This window comes from Salmo salar, chromosome 09 (genome assembly GCF_965601325.2).
Source record: "Salmo salar chromosome 09, fSalSal1, whole genome shotgun sequence".
NCBI lineage: Eukaryota > Metazoa > Chordata > Actinopteri > Salmoniformes > Salmonidae > Salmo > Salmo salar.
Window position 1 is genome coordinate 67,802,511 of NC_138299.1, and position 17,711 is coordinate 67,820,221.

At 42.0% G+C, this 17,711-nt stretch overlaps 1 protein-coding gene across 1 annotated transcript in view; it reads left to right on the forward strand.

Moving 5' to 3' along the window:
* The first annotated feature begins 572 nt into the window (after positions 1–572).
* LOC106611587 (leucine-rich repeat and immunoglobulin-like domain-containing nogo receptor-interacting protein 2) overlaps positions 573–17,711 on the forward strand; it is a 470,887-nt gene continuing 453,748 nt past the window's right edge. Inside the window, exon 1 of the mRNA XM_014211957.3 lies at positions 573–1,196. The gene's annotated coding sequence lies outside the window, so the exon portion shown is untranslated. The remainder of the gene's footprint in view (positions 1,197–17,711) is intronic.

Below are 17,711 nucleotides of genomic sequence, written 5' to 3' on the forward strand. Positions count from 1 at the left end.
TTCCGTGTCCAGGGTAATATTCTGTGTGTATGTGCACGAAGTGATAAGGGAATTGTTGGAAATTTGTTTAGGCTGCTAATTGTAAAAATCCATGGTTTGCTACATCTCGTGGATTGTCCTTGCCTTGATTCAGAGCACTGGTCTGTTACTGCTGCTATTTTCGTCTCCCTCTTCAATCTCTCTTGACAGTTGGCCAACATCAACTACAAGGAGTTTGCAGAAGAGAGACGAAAAAGACCAAAGCTCCATGGAGTTAGTTAATAATGAAAAAAAAGAAAGGTTAGTCAGAGGCTTGCACTTTCTCGTTCCTCATTCCTTCATTAATGTTCATGTTGTTTCTTTACTCACTCTCTATTTAGCTTCCCATATTTATCAGACCATTATTTGTATCCCTAAGGGATCCTAAGAAGTGCAGGCGGCGAACCTTTTCTATCTGACATGACTGTGAATGCCAAAGAGGTAATTGTCAGACGACAGAGATGGGAGTAAGAGCAAGAGGGAGGAGAGAGAGAGCGATGAAGGGAGCAAAAACAAGGCGGTGGGAGTTGCAGGGAGGGGAGTGTGTGTGTGTGTGTGTGAGAGAGAGAGAGAGAGAGAGCAGCATTCATTCTTCCACTTCTCAGCGGACAGCATTCTACGGAGGAGAGCTACAAAACAAGGCAAATTGGAAGGGGAAAAATAGAGAATATTTTTCAAGAAGAGTTTGCTATCCACTTCTACCTCCTATTGGGTGATGAGAGGTGTCTGAAAGTTTGCACTCTGGGGGACCCCTCCCCCCAATGCTGGGCTGAACAGAGGACAGCTCCCATCTTCGAGGTGTGGAGAGCACAGACTACCTCTAGTCATTTGCAGGGAAGCCAGTGCGCACGAGGAGTGTTCTCCCTCTGTGGATCTCACAATTAATCGCTGCCCTCCTGTCTGCAACAAAAGAGGAGAAGATCCAATCAGCATTTGGGTTTAATAAGGTGGAATACCTCGGGACGCAACAGAAAAGATACAGCACAACCAGGGAAATAAAGGAAGTAGGAGCACACAGCAGTGAAAGACATCATTTAGAGAAAAAAAAAAACGCTTTACGGTATTTTGAATTCAAAGGCTCCTGTTCCAGGTGAACTTGAGCATAATTTTCTTTTTTGGAGCTCTCAGCTTCAGTCAGCTAATCTTGTGGACTATTGGATCCTGGATAGCATTTCAAGGTAAGGACCTATCTTCAACTCTCCCTGTGTATCAGCCAACCAGCTACTATACTCCTCCTGTGTTAGGTAACTGCAATACTCAGCAGCAGAAGAGAAAAGGGAGAAGAATCAGACGGAAAGGTATGTGTGTTTGAGTCATCACCGGGCTGTTAATGACACTAATAAGATGTGAAAAGTTTCTGTGATTTCTCTTCCTCATACCTTATCCCTATGCATGATTGATATGATGCCAGTGTAGAAAGCCATTTATCTTTGGGGACTCGGTCTCTGCATCGTGGCTTCCAGCAGGAAGCCTGGGCGGAAGGTCATAATTACCACTGGTGTTTGTCTTCGTCTTTGTAAGGGCCATATCTATGGGCCATGGGATTACTTTTGTATTTTAACCACCACCACCCACCACCGAGTCGCAGCTGCACAGCCACGGCCACTCTGCATATGAAGGGCTGTTTTCCCCTTTATCGCAGCAGACAGCAAACAGATTGTTTTCGTCGTTTCGAATGCTGCCCGAATGTCTTAAATGCCCCACATCGTACTTCTGCCATCAGTTCCTTGCGAGTTTTTCAAGAAAAATCTTGTAATGCAATGCATCGTTCCTGTCCCACGGTCATGCCCATCTTTGTTCCTGCTAAGCTGAAAATGTGATGAAACATGTAGATAAGCATGTGTTTTCTCTCCTCAAGGTCCTTGTTGAATGTAAATTTGAAGAAAATGATTGGTAGGATGATTGAGGGATATAAAAGAGGGGGTTATAAATATAATGCAGCATCGTTAGAGTGAATCTACAGCACCTCCCTAGCGATATATCTTTTGTAGGAACAGGCTGAAATATTTATGATTGCATGTACATCCTGTCTGCCCTGAAATATTGAAAATAATTGAATAATAAATAGCCTGTACCTGTCAAAGCCTGCCCCTGCTGGGGAGGATTATTATGATGCTACCTCGTGTAGCATGCAAACCAGTGACCACTAAATGCTTTTGCCTCTAGAGACACCAACAGGGGGCTAGAGGGGGTGTACCAGGCAGGAGAGGGGGGCTGGAAGTTGAAGACAGTTCCCGAGGTACAGTTGCTAAATGTCCACCAATAGGACTGGCTATTTCTTATGTGTAATATAATGCTGGTCAAGCGATATTGTAAATAACAATGTGTTCTTAACTGACTTGCCTAGTTAAATAAAACAAAAGAAAACAATATTTCAAATATAGGATTTTGCCCATCAATGTGAGAAAGCTCTGGAATTGGAATTAACGTGTGTTTTCACATGTTACCTCATGAAAGAGACTGTTGGCTTTTCATCTTTTTGTTTGCACAGTCCAGGGATATGTGTAATCTAATGAGCAGTATGGCAGACGTGTGTGTGTGCATGTGTTGAGTGTGTGGGTGTATGTGTGTCCAGAGCTGTGCGTTTCATCCGCTTTGATGTTTTATTGAGTGTTAACTATGTCAGCACTGACGCACAGACTATGATCCGGGGTTACATGGGTAAAGGAAGATCTGAATTGGATCTCATTAAACCTTGTACTGCTTTTCACTGTCAATAAGCAATGGCGATTTTGCTTTCACAGCTTTTTGAATCTGGTAAATGATTTAGTCCAGGTATGTTTGCATCTGAGTGTGTATGTGTGTGTGTGTGTGTGTGTGTGTGTGTGTGTGTGTGTGTGTGTGTGTGTGTGTGTGTGTGTGTGTGTGTGTGTGTGTGTGTGTGTGTGTGTGTGTGTGTGTGTGTGTGTGTGTGTGTGTGTGTGTGCGCTTGTGTGTGTTTATGTTTGTGTGCGTATGCTTGTTTGCGTGTGTGTCTCCAACTCCTGTAAAGGAAAAAGGTGTGGTCTGTTTTTTTCTGTCTGATGCTGGCAAATGAGTCAAAGACTTGGTCTTCCATTTCAGTAGAATAATACATCCACTGAATCATATAGTATGGATGGAGCATAGAGGGAGTTATCATTTTTTCCCAGTTATTATTCAGAATCGTAGACGACACATTAGCAAGGGGTAGAAATGAGAGAAGAAAACAACTTTGATGCCAAAAATGCTGTGCTTTTGATTTATTACATACAGGTACGGTTTGAATCAGTATAAATGCTCATCACTAAGCAGCTGAAATATGACATAAGTGCTTCCAGCTATAATAAATAATTTTCAATCATTTCTGCGTTTTGGAATCATATAGATGAAATATTGTGAATTATGCCTTATAGTTTAATCAGGAATTTGTTAAGACTTGTTTATAGCCAATATTACTTATTACAATTTAACCAGAATGTGTTTGCAGAAAGAATAGGGGGATTGTTTTCAATGAAAACACAATGTTTTGTTGTTTCTCTGTAATACTAGCCACTTTTAGCTAGCCAGCTAGATAGGTTCCCAATCTCCCAACCTCATAACTAGCTACCAAGCCATTTCAGGCTATCAATCCAGTTAGTGTAACTTGTCTAACTACCTTAGCTGGCATGCCTGCTGACAAGGTTGCTAGACTTTAGGAAAGCAAGCAATTACTAAATGTAATTGATTTTTAGCCGAGATGCAGACAAGCATACCGTTTTTAGGATTATGATACTATATTGTATACCAGTGTGGCAGTTGTACTAAACTCCAATTAAATTAGAATGTGCAGATGGGTCACGCAAAAACAGTGCACTTCAGAGTTCTACAGAACTAAATGTGACTAGTGAGAGGGATACATTTACAGGCACGACAGTGAAGGCTAATAGCAACCACTCTGCATCAGTGAGAAAAAAGCCAGGGATTACTTCAGGGAAGGAAGACTTCCGGTAATACAGCACATGTGTAAGATGTACTTGGAAGGATTGGACAATCATGGTTAGAGTAGCAACAGAGGAACTGGAACGATTGCACTTAAGTCATATTACCTGGGTTGCTATGTATTTATAAACTACTCATACATCAAGAGGACTTGTCAGACCTTCAATGATGAATAAGAAGGCCCACTTTCGCTCTAGAGATTCAGTCATATTCAATGTTTGCTAGCCATTAGAAGGTATCTCTATGCATTGATTTAGAATAGGAAATTCTACCAGAGCATCCTCTATGCATTCTTCTGAGATTCGCAGGCGTCTCAGCGTTTATGTGGACATTAAAAGATATTCTTTCTGTCCCGGGCAATTAACTGTAGTGTTCTTAAATGCCCGCATCCTAAAATGTCAATACTTTAGGCCTCCTGCCCAACTGTCTGAAAGCACTCTGTAGAACATTACTGTAATATAACAGAGTTGTTATTATCCAGCAAAAATTCTGCCATTATAGGAGGTTAACTTGTCTGTCAGAAGTAGCGTGGTTGAGCTGTGTGAAAGGGAATACGTGGCCCGAGCACAGTGGCATATTTTTAGACAGTCCATTAAGGAATAGGAAAATCAATGCTCTCTGTTCTGTCAACATTGGGTTTCAGGTTTTTCGACACAATGACCTTTGTCGGGTACAGTGAGGAGCCTGAATGGCATTGTCATACTGTGGGCTTGGCGACAGAAATATGCAGGTCATTATGAAAAGAGACACATGCAGTGTCTTGTTGGCATGTCTAGCGCCAACATGAATGACTGGCTTCCATCTGTTTTCAGAAATTAATTTCATTTGGGCTTGAATACGCTTTCTCCTCCACTGTTTCTTGCTAAACGGATCCCTTGGGTGTATATTCAATATCTGACAGGCTGATAGATGCACCGCTGATAAATCCATTTCAGGCTAATTATAAATACATTTCAGGCTTTACTTAGCCACATGCTTACACAAATCGGGCCACTAAGCGCATGCTGGCTTTTTACATAGTGTACATGTTTATTCCAGTGTTCAGATGTCCCACATCTGTACCGTATAGACAGCCAGCTTTCTTAAAGACATTTGTAAGAGGACCTTGTGTTGACTGGAGATCAAGTCTAATGGATACCAAGCTACAGTATGTAGATGTTATTTTCTCCAATGATCATTTATAAATAGTCATTGACTCCTATCAAAGTGCTTAGCCAAACATTGGTTTGTGAAATGGAGCACCACTAGTTCTCTAAAATGTGGTTCGCTTGTAGCAGCAGTGCTACCAAAAGGTAGTGATGGTTTCACAGTTCACCCACCGAAAATCATAAACAAAAGGAAACTTGTTTTCTATTAAGTGCATGAAACCAGGGCAGTGTCCTTGCCGCATGAGCACACCGTGGCCAGCAAGGGCATGGCGTGGCAGAATCCTCTGTCCCCCGCTCCAGTGGTGGATGGGAGAGAGTGACCATTGGTGGCAGTGCAAATCCCTCTGGGAAGAGCACACGAGGAGAGGCTGGGGCTTGAGGACAGATCGTGGACAACTCCTGTTGACAGTGACCCTGTCAACAGGAGGCATTAGTAAGGGTCAGATGGGTTACGTGTCGGGAGCGGGGGTGAGAGGACGTACACTGTCAGCGTTTTTGTCATTTTATCAGTAACTTACTGTATTAATCAACAGTATGACACTGTATAAACTGAATGCAGTAGTTTATCATAGAATACACAGTAAAAATACCATACATTTATTTTACAGCACACTAACACCTTTCTGTATTTTAAACAGTAAAACACTATAGAATGCAGTGGTAATCTACAGTAATCTCAGGTAATGATTGCGCTCTTCGTAGCCGATGTGAGTAAAACCATTAAAAAGGCTGACATTCACAAGGCATGCGTTGACAGGCTGCCCTCAGGTGGTGAGGGTAGGCAAAAACACATCCGCCACGCTGACCATCAATACAGGGGCCCCCCAGGGGTGTGCGCTCAGTCCCCTCCTGTACTCCCTGTTCACCCACGATTTCATGCACCATCATTAAGATTGCAGACAACACAACAGTGGTAGGCCTGATCACAGATGACGATGAGACAGCCTATAAGGAGAAGGTTAGAGACCTGGCAGTGTGGTGCCAGGACAACAACCTCTCCCTCATCGACAAAAAAGCTTATCATGGACTACAGGAAACGGAGGGCCGAACATGACCACATTCACAACGACGGGGCTGTAGTGGAGCGGGTCGAGAGCTTTAAGTTCCTTCTATTATGGGCCAAACAAACCAACACAATCGTGAAGAGAGCACAACAACCTCTTAACCTTCAGGAGACTGAAAAGATTTGGCATGCGACATCAGAAGTTAAACATCTGCACCATTGAGAGCATCTTGACTGGCTGCATCACAACTTGGTATCTAGCGCAAATTTGGTACCAAAAGGCACCTGAAAAGCTTCTACTCCAAATCCATAAGTCTGCTGAACAGTTAATCAAATGGCTACCCAGACAATTTAAATTGACCCCCTTTATTATTTATTCATCTTAATTGTTTTGCACTGCATGTTGTCACACACACACACACACACACACACACACACACACACACACACACACACACACACACACACACATTCACATACGCTGCTGCTACTCTGTTTATTAAAAATCGTGATTGCCTAGTCACTTTTACCCCCACCCACATGTACATACTGTATTACCACAACTACCTCGTACCCCTGCACATTGACTAGGTACTGGTACTCCTTGTACAGTTGAATTCGGACGTTTAGATACGCCCTAGCATAATGCATGTAAACTCATTTTTTCACAATTCCAGACATTTAATCCCAGTAAAAATTCCCTGTCTTAGGTCAGTTAGGATCACCACTTTATTTTAAGAATGTGAAATGTTGGAATAATAGTAGAGAGAATGATTTATTTCAGCTTATATTTCTTCCATCACATTCCCAGTGGGTCAGAAGTTTACATACACTCAATTAGTATTTGCCTTTAAATTGTGTAACTTGGGTCAAATGTTTCGGGTAGCCTTCCACAAGCTTCACCTAATAAGTTGGGTGAATTTTGGCCCATTCCTCCAGACAGAGCTGGTGTAAATGAGTCAGGTTTGTGGGCCTCCTTGCTCGCACACGCTTTTTCAGTTCTGCCCACACATTTTCAATGGGATTGAGGTCAGGGCTTTGTGATGGCCACTCCAACACCTTGACTTTGTTGTCCTTAAGCCATTTTGCCACAACTTTGGAAGTCTTGAGATGTTGCTTCAATATATCCACATAATTTTCCTTCTCATGATATTCGATATAGGACTCGTTTTACTGTGGATATAGATACTTTTGTACCTGTTTCCTCCAGCATCTTCACAAGGTTCTTTGCAGTTGTACTGGGATTGATTTGCACTTTTCACAGCAAAGTACATTCACCTCTAGAAGACAGAATGCGTCTCCTTCATGAGCGGTCTGACGGCTGCGTGGTCCCATGGTGCTTATACTTGTGTATTATTGTTTGTAGACATGTACGTGGTACCTTCAGGTGTTTGGAAATTGCTCCCAAGGATGAACCAGACTTGTGGAGGTTTACAATTTTTTACTGAGGTCTTGGCTAATTTCTTTTGATTTTCCCATGATGTCAAGCAAGGAGGCACTGAGTTTGAAGGTAGGCCTTGAAATACATCCACAGGTACACCTCCAATTGAATCAAATGATGTCAATTAGCCTATCAGAAGCTTCTAAAGCCATGACATAATTTTCTGTAATTTTCCAAGCTATTTAAAGGCACAGTCAACTTAGTGTATGTAAACGTCTGACCCACTGGCATTGTGATGCAGTGAATTATAAGTGAAATAATCTTACTAAACAATTGTTGGAAAAATTACTTGTGTCATGCACAAAGTAGATGTCCTAACCGACTTGCTAAAACTATAGTTTGTTAACAAGAAATTTGTGGAGTGGTTGAAAAACGAGTTTTAATCACTCCAACCTAAGTGTATGTAAACTTCCAATTTCAACTGTATATAGCCTTGTTATTGTTTTTATTGTGTTACTATTTCCTTTTTTATTAAGAAAATATTTGTCTTACTTTTTAAGTCTGCATGGGAATGGGCTTGTAAGTAAGCATTTCACTGTAAAGTCTACACCTGTTGTATTCGGCGCATGTGACCAATAAACATTTCCCACATTGCACCATAACTAACACTGTAAAACACATTTACAGTATTTTCAAATCAAATTTTATTGGTCACATGCGCCGAATACAACAGGTGTAGACTTTACAGTGAAATGCTTAAGCATTTAAGCATTTCACTGTAAAGTCTACACCTGTTGTATTCGGCGCATGTGACCAATAAAATTTGATTTGAAAATACTGTAAATGTGTTTTACAGTGTTAGTTATGGTGCAATGTGGGAAATGTTATGGGCAGAGAAAGAGGCTCTGGCTTATTAACATATTTTAAGGCTCACCTTGTAAGTAGCTATATTTGTTACGCCCGTGAGTGAGAATACTGTACCCCCAACAGAATACAGTAATATACCGTATTAAAGGAATTCTACAAATCTTATGGTGAAACTCTACAGTAACTTACTGACAAATTGCTGCCAGTAATTTATTGTAATTCAGAATACAGTTCCCATAACGCATTTTTTGGAGTGCTAAAAACATTTGAACACAAGTGGGTGCATGGTATTGTTGTTTCTCACTCGTTAACATATTTTAAGATATGATTTGTTAGAGGCTGTATTTGTTGCACCCATTAGTGAGTACTTTACCAATTTAAATGATATCTGATAGTGGTTCCCTAGCAATTTAATTAATATAGGGGACAGATGAGTGTCTCAAACCTTTAATGTTTAGTGACTAGCCATGTCCTTTTGATCTGTTTTGCCTTGTAGTCTTTAATATACTGTAATATGCAAATGAATATAGCCAACCTGCTTGCTCTAATCCCTTTAATTACATTAAAATAATGTAGAAATAATATTGTTAATGTTTAGCAGTCACTTTTACTGTATTGTTTTTAATTGCTCTAGCATCAAGTTACCCCGAATATGTCAATATTGTATTGGCACTATTACATTTTTTACATTTTACATAATTTAGCAGAAGCTAGAGCGACTTCCAGTAGTGAGTGCAAACATTTTCATACTCCTCCCCCTTGGGATTCAAACCCACAACTCTGTCATTGCAAGCACCATGCTCTACCAACTGAGGTACATGGGACTGAGCTACACTATCCAGAGATAGTCAGACATACAGTACCTGTCAAAAGTTTGGACACACCTACTCATTCCAGGGTTTTCTTTATTATTACTATTTTCTACATTGTAGAAAAGTAATGAAGACACCAGAACTATTAAATAAAACATATGGAATCATGTAGTAACCAAAAAAATGTTAGACAAATCAAAATATATTTTATATTTCAGATTCTTCAAAGTAGCCACCCTTTGCATTGATGACAGCTTTGCACACTCTTTGTAACGGTTGTCGTCGGGAATGGAGGACCAAAACGCAGCAGGAATGTGGATGCTCATCTTGTATTTATTTTAAATCAAGAGAACACCAAAATAACAAAGAACGCACAAACAACAAAACAGTCTTGTCATGCTCACACATGCAAAACAAGAAACAATCTCCCACAACACTACACCAAACAATTACCCATATATAGGACTCTCAGTCAGAGGCAACGAGAAACACCTGCCTCCAATTGAGAGTCCAGCACCCAAACCTAAACATAGAAAACCTAAACTAGACAGAATGCAGAAATACAACCTAGAACATACTAACCTAGAACATTCACCCAAATCCCAGGAACACATAAATCAAACACCCCTCTACAACACACACAAAACCCCCACCAAAAAAAAAAAAACATCCCTCTGCCACGTCCTGACCAAAATACTAAACAACTACTCCCTCTGCTGGTCAGGACGTGACACTCTTGGAATTCTCTCAACCAGCTTCATGAGGTAGTCACCTGGAAAGCATTTCAATTAACAGGTGTGACTTAACAGGTGTGAATTATTTTGTGGAATTTATTTCCTTCTTAATACGTTTGAGCCAATCAGTTGCGACAAGGTAGATCATGTCCATATTATGGCAAGAACAGCTCAAGTAAACAAAGAGAAACGACAGTCTATCATTACTTTAAATGAAGGTCAGTCAATCTGGAAAATTCAAAGGACTTTGAAAGTTTTTTCAACGCAGTCGAAAAACCATGAAGCGCTATAATGAAACTGTCATTACCTCTGCTGCAGAGGATACGTTTCTGAGTTACCATCTCAGAAATTGCAGCCCAAATAAATGTTTCACAGAGTTCAAGTAACAGACACATCTCAACATCAACTGTTCAGAGGAGACTGCATGAATCAGGCCTTCATGGTTGAATTTCTGCAAATAACCACTACTAAGGTCACCAATAAGAGGAAGAGACTTGCTTGGGCCAAGAAACATAAGCAATGGACATTAGACCGGTGGAAATCTGTCCTTTGGTCTGATGTCTCCAAATTTGAGATTTTTGGTTCTAATCACCGTGGCTTTGTGTGATGCAGAGTAGGTGAACGGATGATCCCATCATGTGTAGTTCCCACCGTGAAGCATGGCGGAGGAGGTGTGATGGTGTGGGGGTGCTTTGCTGGTGACACTGTCTGTGATCTATTTAGAATTCAAGGCACACTTAACCAGTATGGCTACCAAAGCATTCTGCAGCGATACGCCATCCCATCTGATTTGTGCTTAGTGGGACTATCATTTGTTTTTAAACAGGACAACAACCCAACACTCCTCCAGGCTGTGTATGGGCTATTTAACTACGAAGGAGAGTGATGGAGTGCTGCATCAGGTGACCTGGCCTCCATAATCACAATCACCGAACCTCAACCCAATTGAGATGGTTTGGGATGAGTTGGACCACAGAGTGAAGGAAAAGCAGCCAACAAGTGTTCAGCATATGTGGGAACTCCTTCAAGACTGTTGGGAAAGCATTCCAGGTGAAGCTGGTTGAGAGAATGCCAAGAGTGTGCAAAGCTGTCATTGTTGCAAAGGGTGTCTACTTCCACTAAATGTCCAAAATGTATATTAAAAAATGTAAGCTTTCAAAGAACACTGGGTTATATGTTGCTGCATTGGGTAGTTCTAGTAATATACTTAACAATAAGTCACAAGGGGGTGTGGTATATGGCCAATATACCATGGCTTATTGGCGTTACATTGGCTACAAACATAGCAAGCTAGCTGTTTTAGCGTCCGACATCTCCATGTGAAATAATTAAATGTATTACCCCAGTTTGATATGCTGCTTGTGTATTCATTCCCATATCAGCTTATTAAAATAGAACATCATGTTTTGGTCATGGAGAAAAAGTCACATAGCTAGCTAGTTGGCTACAGCAGGTTATACCATTTCGCAATAGCCTGTAATCACTAGTTATTACTTTGTTGTTGTCTTGTCATTTGTGGTGAAAGCAAAATTAAGAGTCTATTGTCTTGTCTTCTCTTGCTAGCAAGTTGTCTAAACACTGCTATCCAACTACACTTTTAGCTTCCCACATCTGACAGCACATTTACTTAAGCTCTATTATGTTTTCAGAAGCAGAACACATAGTGTATGTGTGAGTAACATCAAAGGTTATTATTACGGCTTTTGCAGCAGTTACTTAGGAGGTGACTGACTGGTGCAACAAATGTGTGATTTTATAATACATATGATATTCAATGTGCTTTTTTTGTTGTAGAATGCACTATCAAACATAGAGACATTGAAAGTCATGAGACCTTCAACTTATATAAAGGTTAATACATTTTAGCATCAAACATCCCAACATGGACACAACAACCCATTTCTACAGTCATAACATGGTTCTAATACTGGACTATCACTTCCTCATTTACTAATTACATGTAATGAAATATGTATAAACTGTAATAACCTGCCTATATCGTTATTCCTTATAAGATTGATACGGGCACAAGTCTAATGGCAGGACCATCCATTTTGTGTTTAGCCTTCATCAGCCACTTTGATGTGGCCTTAAGACAACTTTGCCACCTACCCCCTCTTTCTCTCTGCCATCGGTTTCCAGCAGCGAAGCCTGGTATTTAGAGTATTGAACGCTTTGCTCTTTAGACGGTTACAAAAGTGCTGTGTGTGTGGTATCAAGATGGGGAGCCAGTTGAATATTTAACTCCTTGCCGCATTTGTTGTCTTCGTAAGCAATGTTGTCCTGGTAAGCCATGTTGTTCTGGTAAAGGATGTTGTCTTAGTTGGCACAGTGGATTAGAGTTGAGTGGCTGAGTATTAGCAAATGTCTAATCTTGACTTGTAAATTTGATTCTGAAATCCAATGTTTCTTTTTGTGTTAGTCCAAGAAAGGGTTTTCAAATTTTCATTGACATAATGTTCATGATTTTGACTATTCAGACACTTATCCAATTATTGGACTTGGACAAATCAGAAAAAAACAACTCGAAAGAATAACAGAAAATTTGATAGAAAAATACTGAAATGAAATTTCAGATTTTTTATCGCCTTTGGATTGGGTTGGATGTCAGCAACACTATAGTATATCTTATATACCAGACAGATTCCCATAGCCATGACTGCCAGTGTATGAATAGTTTCTCAGCAGGGCATTGGATTTAGTCTTGTTAGTGTAGGTCACTGATCCTCAATTCCCTTCAGGGCTATACTGCCAGAGCAGTAGACCACGTCGTGGATGTTTGTATGTTTCAACAATGGGCATGCCTTGAAGACTCTTTATGTTGAGATTGTCACTTTCCCACCCAAGCGTCAGTGGCCAGTCTCCCTACGTTTTGGTTCATGAGATGCTGCTGGGTTAAGTCCCATTCAAGGGTTTCATCCGCCATGTGGCAATTGCACCTTGTAGAGGAACATGCTTTCTTTCTGCGAGAGAGGGAAGAGGAGAGAGAGCCCATGGGTCTTTAAAGGGTTTTGCGATAAGATCATGCCTAAAAGCTCTAGAGGGCATCAGGTTGTTGTATCGCTGGTTCACCATAGAGATTATGATTTGTATTCATGTAACACACACGTCCACCCCCTCAAATACACAGATCCCCCGCCAATTATGACAACTTACCACACCTTCCTTTTATGGTGCAGAGATGAAAGGAGAGCACTTCCTTCAGGTCAGACTTAGGCTGTCCTAATATGGACACCGTAAATATACTGCTCAAAAAAATTAAGGGAACACTAAAATAACACATCCTAGATCTGAATGAATGAAATAATCTTATTAAATACTTTTTTCTTTACATAGTTGAATGTGCTGACAACAAAATCACACAAAAATAATCAATGGAAATCCAATTTATCAACCCATGGAGGTCAGGATTTGGAGTCACACTCAAAATTAAAGTGGAAAAACCACACTACAGGCTGATCCAACTTTGATGTAATGTCCTTAAAACAAGTCAAAATGAGGCTCAGTAGTGTGTGTGGCCTCCACGTGCCTGTATGACCTCCCTACAATGCCTGGGCATGCTCCTGATGAGGTGGCGGATGGTCTCCTGATGGATCTCCTCCCAGACCTGGACTAAAGCATCCGCCAACTCCTGGACAGTCTGTGATGCAACGTGGCGTTGGTGGATGGAGCGAGACATGATGTCCCAGATGTGCTCAATTGGATTCAGGTCTGGGGAACGGGCGGGCCAGTCCATAGCATCAATGCCTTCCTCTTGCAGGAACGGCTGACACACTCCAGCCACATGAGGTCTAGCATTGTCTTGCATTAGGAGGAACCCAGGGCCAACCGCACCAGCATATGGTCTCACAAGGGGCCTGAGGATCTCATCTCGGTACCTAATGGCAGTCAGGCTACCTCTGGCGAGCACATGGAGGGCTGTGCGGCCCCCCAAAGAAATGCCACCCCACACCATGACTGACCCACCACCAAACTGGTCATGCTGGAGGATGTTGCAGGCAGCAGAACGTTCTCCACGGCGTCTCCAGACACTGTCACGTCTGTCACGTGCTCAGTGTGAACCTGCTTTCATCTGTGAAGAGCACAGGGCGCCAGTGGCGAATTTGCCAATCTTCGTAAATGCCAAACGTCCTGCACGGTGTTGGGCTGTAAGCACAACCCACACCTGTGGACGTCGGGCCCTCATACCACCCTCATTGAGTCTGTTTCTAACCGTTTGAGCAGACACATGCACATTTGTGGCCTGCTTGAGGTCATTTTGCAGGGCTCTGGCAGTGCTCCTCTTGCTCCTCCTTGCACAAAGGTGGAGGTAGCGGTCCTGCTGCTGGGTTGTTGCCCTCCTACGGCCTCCTCCACGTCTCCTGATGTACTGGCCTGTCTCCTGGTAGCGACTCCATGCTCTGGACACTACGCTGACAGACACAACAAACCTTCTTGCCACAGCTTGCATTGATGTGCCATCCTGGATGAGCTGCACTACCTGAGCCACTTGTGTGGGTTGTAGACTCTGTCTCATGCTACCACTAGAGTGAAAGCACCGCCAGCATTCAAAAGTGACCAAAACATCAGCCAGGAAGCATAAGAACTGAGAAGTGGTCTGTGGTCACCACCTGCAGAACCACTCCTTTATTGGGGGTGTCTTGCTAATTGCCTATAATTTCCACCTGTTGTCTATTCCATTTGCACAACAGCATGTGAAATGTATTGTCAATCAGTGTTGCTTCCTAAGTGTACAGTTTGATTTCACAGAAGTGTGATTGACTTGGAGTTACATTGTGTTGTTTAAGTGTTCCCTTTATTTTTTTGAGCAGTGTATATTACATTAATAAACATTTGCCCATAACTACAGTATGTTACGAAATCAGTATGTTTTGAAAGTAGTTTCCCATGCAGTTTTTTAATGAGTCAGCCACAGTAAATATTGAAGTGCTATAGTATTTGCATCTCACCTTACCACGACATTGACACTAAAGGCTTTATTTTGCCTTCAGTTACATTTCTTGATATGAAGCATTGCACTATCTTCTCCCCCCTCCACTTTCAGTCTGTTGTGTGAACTGAGGGTGAATATGGAGAGGGAGTGCTGAGTCACTTGTCGTTTTAATCTCTCCCATATTTTACATTTTTCCTGTCAATGGGATGAGGGAATCATTAGCCTCCGTGCTACTGTGATACTCCTGTACTGAGAAACACGCTTAACCGAGAAAAGCTCAACAACTCTCTGAGCCTATTCAGAATGATACTGGAGGTTTTGTTGTCAAATGGTAGCTCTCAAGAGGTTTTTGCATCGTTCAAAGAGATGGGTGTCTTGTCTGCAGGAAGTAATCCTGTGTCATAGTAGCAGCCTGGTGTTCACTGGTGGGTTATAGGGGGATGTTATGTGACAAGTCAGGTACAAGTCAAGAGTCTCACGATGAATGCTTGATCTGTGTGTGTGTGTGCGTGAGTGCATGCGGGTGTGTGTGTGTGTGGTTGGTTGGTCGGTGATTGGGGGGTGCAGGGTTCTTGATGGACATATCCAATCCCTATTCTTGAACAACCGAAACAACCAACAGGCTTATGAGAATAAGATAAAACATATATACAGTACTGTATATGGTTTTGTGTACAACAAATATGTTGTCAAAGTACATAAATACACACACTACTGTGCTAAACGGGGATGGAACAGTATGCTGAATCAAATTAATGAACAGGCACCTCTTGAATGTTGACAAAGTTTAAACAATCATGTTTACAACACTGTGGAGGACCCAGAATGCACCTTCCCTCTAGTGGAATTGCATACACACAAGACACTAATGCAGCCCCTTTGTCAGAGGAGCCATAAAAAAGCCACGGCATCTAGATAATGACCTTTACATCCTCATGTACAAGTGCCGTCGCTGTTGTCAACATGTGTAATTCCAACCCTTGGTTGCCAGCGTGGCTGTGAATTATAAATCAATGAGCTTGCATTACTGTAAAATTCCAGGGCCCCTGGGCTTTGCAGATGATCGAGTAATGGATGGCGGGGGAGCCTTTCTGTCCAGCTCTGGGTCCACTGGTCACATGCTGGCTCCCATACATACAGATGGAAGAATGGGGGGTACATCACAGGGGCTCAGACAGTGAGCTCCATGGGGGTCTGGGAGGTTGGTGGAGTAGGGAGTTGTGGGGGGGTACATTTGATGTTTGATATTCATAGTAAATGTATACGCTTCTGTGTTTGTGGGACACATCCTATCCTGTGAATGTCCAGATATCGGTTTGGTATGGAAACAAAGCTGTAGTGTGTTATAAATCGACTTTGCATCAGATCGGTGGTCTTGAGGGACACTATAGGGTGATGGTCTGTCAGTTCCATCAGGGTTAGTTAGCACACACCCCTTAATCTCTTCTGTCTGGAGAACTTGAGTGAAACAGTGAAGACAGAGGAAGTGAGTAGGATATACTGAATGAGAACAGTGGCGTGTCATGTAGCTCAATTACTCAACAGGAGCTTGTCTGTGATTGTAAGGCTTAGGGAGAACTCTCCCGGAATTTCAATAGGGGATGCCATTGCCTCTGCTGAAAAACCAGCACGTGTATGTGCTCTGCAGTGAGTATGTTTAAAGCCTACTTGATCTTAAACATTTATTTGAATTAGCACTTGGGGTTGAATTTATAAGCTCTATGATTCTGCATGCTACATGTTATTGAATAGACGTCCAGCGTAGATTTAGTGAAAAGGGACATGTAAGGTTTATGCACTGTTATAGGAATGCATGCATTTTGATTCTACTGCATAGTATGTGTAATGGTTGCCTCTGTCTGTATGTAAGCCACAACACACACAGAATGCGATTCACCCCTCAACCTCAACCCACTCACGGCACATGCTAAGAGACAGTGATCGAAAAAGTTAATCTGTGCACAACCCATTTTCTGTGCCAACCCTTACGTCATCTTCAACAGTAGATGAGGAAATATCGCAGCCACCAACCACCATCTGTTTTTTTTTAAGATTTGCCAAGTTTTGGATGAGGAGAATGTAGCATTTGGCTAAAATTAGGGACCATGCCGTTGTGTTCTATTACAAAGGGAGCAGACATCTTGAAACTTGTTTGTGGAGATATTATCTTGTGATATAATGAGCATCATACTGCATACAATTGACAAGTTCTTCCAACTATATGCCCAGGCCATTAATGTGCAAAGTGATGGCAGAGGCTTGGCTAGGTTGAGGTGCACATTATCTCACCAATTACTGCACCGTGCACGGTCAGAGATGAAAACCTCTACTACAGTGCTCCCTTGGTCATATAGTATGCTTTTAACTCTTGAGGCACCCACGTACTGTCTCCGGCTCTTCCGGTGGTGATGGCATGATGCCAATCCGGCCCCATTAATGCCTGTGACTTGCTCCTTTCAGAAGTTACAAAAAGTACATCAATAATGTATTCCTCGGGTGTAGCCACCCCGGGATCAATGGCAACACAAAGCCCATCTACAAAGGTGCTTGGCTCAAGGCCATATTTGATCACTTCCACTGTGCACGCTCGCTCCTTTTTTGTCAGCCTGCTGAGACTTCATTATTTGTGTTTGTAAGCTATTGTTGAAAGAACAATAAGCGAAATATTTCAAGTTGGTTGGGGGGAGAAAATCTTTGAAGAGACATGAAAACAGCAGCTGGATGGTTGTACCGATTAAACAGTGATAGAGGGAGAGAGGAGGAGAGCGAGGGAGGGAGAAGGAAAATATATATTCAACATCCCGTTCCTTGAAGGGATGGTGGGGAGAGTTGTTGCATGACAAAAGGGTCGTCTTTGTAATGTTCATGGACAGTAT